This window comes from Nematolebias whitei, chromosome 3 (assembly GCF_014905685.2).
Source record: "Nematolebias whitei isolate Nwh7 chromosome 3, NemWhi1, whole genome shotgun sequence".
Taxonomy (NCBI): Eukaryota; Metazoa; Chordata; class Actinopteri; order Cyprinodontiformes; family Rivulidae; genus Nematolebias; species Nematolebias whitei.
Genome location: NC_056500.1, coordinates 61,118,498 through 61,122,824, shown reverse-complemented (window position 1 = coordinate 61,122,824; position 4,327 = coordinate 61,118,498).

Here is a 4,327-nt window from a genome sequence, read left to right as displayed (position 1 = left end):
GGATGGGTGATAGTGTGAACAATGTTGATACTCAGATGGAGAAGACAAAACCCTTGATTGTATCCACCTCCAGGTGGATAAAAAGCCATGTCACGACATACAAACCGGATTCCAAAAAAGTTGGGACACTAAACAAATTGTGAATAAAAACTGAACGCATTGATGTGGGGATGGCAAATGTCAATATTTTATTCGTAATGTAACATGGATGACAGATCAAAAGTTTAATCTGAGTAAATGTAACATTTTAAAGGAAAAATATGTTGATTCAAAATTTCACAGTGTCAGCAAATGCCAAAAAAGTTGGGACAAGTAGTAATAAGTTGCTGGACAAAGGAAATTGAGCATATAACGAACAGCTGGAAGACCAATTAACACTAATTAGGTCAATTGACAACATGATTGGGTATAAAAAGAGCTTCTCAGAGTGTCAGTGTCTCTCAGAAGCCAAGATGGTAAGAGGATCACCAATTCCACCATTGTTGCGCAGAAAGATAGTGCAACAATTCCAGAATGGTGTTACCCAGCGTAAAATAGCAAAGACTTTTAAGTTATCATCATCAACCGTGTATAACATCATCAAAAGATTCAGAGAATCTGGAACAATAGCTGTGCGTAAGGGTCAAGGCCGTAAAACTCTACTGGATGCTCGTGATCTCCGGGCCCTTAAACGTCACTGCACCTCAAACGGGAATGCCACTGTCAAGGAAATAACAGAATGGGCTCAGGAATACTTCTAGAAAGCATTGTCAGCGAATACAATCCACCGTGCCATAAGCCGTTGCCAGCTGAAACTCTATAGTACAAAGAGGAAGCCATTTCTAAGCAAGCTCCACAAGCTCAGATGTTTGCACTGGGCCAGGGGTCATTTAAAATGGAGTGTGGCAAAATGGAAGACTGTTCTGTGGTCAGATGAGTCACGATTTGAAGTTCTTTATGGAACACTGGGACGCCATGTCATCCGGACCAGAGAGGACAAGGATAGCCCAAGTTGTTATCAACGCTCCGTTCAGAAGCCTGCATCACTGATGGTATGGGGTTGCATGAGCGCTTGTGGCATGGGCAGCTTGTATGTCTGGAAAGGCACCGTTAATGCAGAGAACTATGTTCAGGTTCTAGAACAACATATGCTCCCATCTAGACGTCATCTCTTTCAGGGAAGACCCTGCATTTTTCAACACGATAATGTCAGACCACATTCTGCAGCAATCACAATATCATGGCTACGTAGGAGAAGGATCCGGGTACGGAAATGGCCAGCCGGCAGTCCAGATCTTTCACCTATAGAGAACATTTGGCGCATCATAAAGAGGAAGGTGCGACAAAGAAGGCCCAAGACGATTGAACAGTTAGAGGCCTGTATTAGAAATGAATGGGAGAGCATTCCTATTTCTAAACTTGAGAAACTGGTCTCCTCTGTCCCCAGACGTCTGTTGAGTGTTGTAAGAAGAAGGGGGAATGCCACACAGTGGTAAAATGGACTTGTCCCAACTTTTTTGGGATTTGTTGACGCCATGAAATTTGGAAACAACAGATTTTCCCCTTAAAATGATACATTCTCTCAGTTTAAACTTTTGATCTGTGATTGGTGTTCTATTCTAAATAAAATATTAGATTTTGGCACTAGAGATGGGGTCGATCCGATCCAATATCGGTATCGGCCTCCGATACCAGAATAATTTACATATCGGATTTTCCGATCCTCCTGCTGATATCTCCGATCCATGATGCAAGTTGGCTTCAAACTACGAATGGATTTCCTGAACGGTGGCGTGCCTCATGAGCCCAGAGTAATAAGACCCGCCTCACATTCAGGAAATCCAGTTCATAGTTTGCAGCCAGCTACAACGTGAGGGCTGAGTTAGCAGCACTGTGGCTAATGGCTAACCAACTTTAAATCTAAACATCTCCGCTGTTTGGAAGTATTTTACACTAAAAACACCACAAAGCAATGTAGCAACATGCAATGTCTGCAGAGCCATAGCGCCACATTAAACCGCGGTAAAGTTAGTTTTACGATGGACATTCGAGCTCCGTGGCTTCAGCGGGATACTGCTCTTTGCTCAACCCGGGGCGGCCAACTCGACCCCGGCCAGCCGTGTCCAATCTGCCCCGCTCAGTCTGCCCGTCTCTGAGGAGGGACAGACTGAGCGTGGATGCCCCAAATCAGGCTGCCTGCTTCGGATTGAACAAGAAGAAGACATCGCTGAAACCACAGAGCTCAAATGTTTACAGAGAAGTTGCTAAACTTCATCATAATTAATTACCAACAGCTATCAGTTGTAGAAAATGAAGGATTTCACAGTTTGATACTTGCAGCCAAGATATAGTTTACCCTCCAGAGATATTTATCAGTATAACAGTAAACAATCACAAAAAACATATTAGAAAATTATGTATATTAAAAACAAAAACAGCTACATTATAAAGTGATGTAAAATACTAAAAACAGGAACATGTCTGTTGGTTTATGTCATGAACATAGCAGATGTTTGTAGCCATTTAACATTTTATTTAGGTCATTTATTCATTCATTTAAAAGAAACAATAAAAAAACATCAAAAAGTAAATATTGAATGAAAAGAGTGCAGAAAGAAGAAAAAAATTCTTATATCTGCTCGTCATGTAAAAAAATATAAAATAACTTTAAACAATCACTTAAATTAATCACTTTAATATCCACTTTAAAGCTAGGAATAAAAAAAAAACATGTTTTGTGTTAGAATTTAATTCTAACTTTAAAACTTATCCAACATTAATACAACTTACCTGAAGTTGCCTTTTTGGACATGCATGCATATTTTTGTACAAATTGTACTTGAGAGGAGATTATTACAGCCTCATATAAAATCAATGATGATCATGATATCGGAACTGGATCGGTACCGGCCGATATTCAGACTTAGGTATCGGGATCGGATCGGAAGTAAAAAAAAAGTGGATCGGTGCATCCCTAGTTGGAACCTCCACATCATTGCATTCAGTTTTTATTCACAATTTGTTTAGTGTCCCAACTTTTTTGGAATCCGGTTTGTATATTTCACTTACTCTGTTGGCTGAGAAGCAAAGATGGCAAAGGTTTACAAGGCACAGCAGGCTTTGGATATGATTCTGAACCATGTCAACCCCTTTGACTTCGAGGGAGAAGAAATAACCCTTGAGCTGAGTTCTGACTCTGAAATTTCTTATGGTAAGATTTCCTAAAGTTCCTAATTTCCTATATTTGTTTGCCGGTCATGCCTATTGTGGTTTTGGAAGAGACGCACTGCAAAAAGTATCATCTTGATAAGTTAAAATTGCTCAAAAATATGTATTTTGACCTAAAACAAGACAAATGGCTTGATAAGATGTTTTTACTTAGGGTTTTATGAATGTTTTAGTTAAAAATGTATTTTTTTCAAGTAGCTGAGGGCTTTTTGTATAAATTTATGTAAAAATATCTTTAGCTACTGGCAAATTTTTGAAAGACAAAATTACTTTAAAAAGGTTTAAAAAATCAGAGCTATTTTGACTAAACAATATGCCACTTTTTTCATTCATTTAGTTTATTCATTAATTTTCATTAAAAACAAAGCAAATTTATGTACAAGAAAAATATATACAACTGAAGAAAGAAAATAAATGAAAGGCAGCAGAAAGAAAAAAAATCTTTTAGTATCTGCTCAGTCATACCATCAAATCAACCCAAAAAATGTAATCTCCACGTAACAAAACAAACAAACAAAAAATTTTTTTTTTTTAATATTTTGCAGTGTGAAAAAATCCTACATTAGTACAAAGGAGGCAGAGTTGAGATTTTTTGGAATTACAATTCAAATATTATGTTTGTGTCAGTTTCACATTATTTCAACCTTTCTGTAGCAGTCCTTCAGACCCAAGAAAGCACGGAGAGCTTCGACGGGTGCAGTAGATTCTTATTTACTTCTTTCGAAACAAAGTTTGTTGAATATCCTGATGCATGCTCAATAATCCAGGTAGAAAAATCTAAAAAAGTTAAATCTGGTCCTCTGGACATTCAAAAAAACAAAACAAGGCAAATCAACAAAAAATGTAGAAACATTTCGTCTCTCATCCGAGAGACTTCCTCAGTCTGAGGAGCTGTATTCAGCTCAGTCTCTTAAATAGCACCGTCTCAGGGTGGATCAACCAGTTTTGCTGCTGACAACCAAAACCAGCCGATCACATGCTCAAGAAGGACCATCAGCATAACAATGGATCATTAGCACACTGATGGCTGTTTACTGTTCACAGAGGGCTGAGTGATACTAGCAATCACAGCATTGTAAGAGGGGGACAGTTGAACCCGGAGGCCTCCACCCCTGTTTAA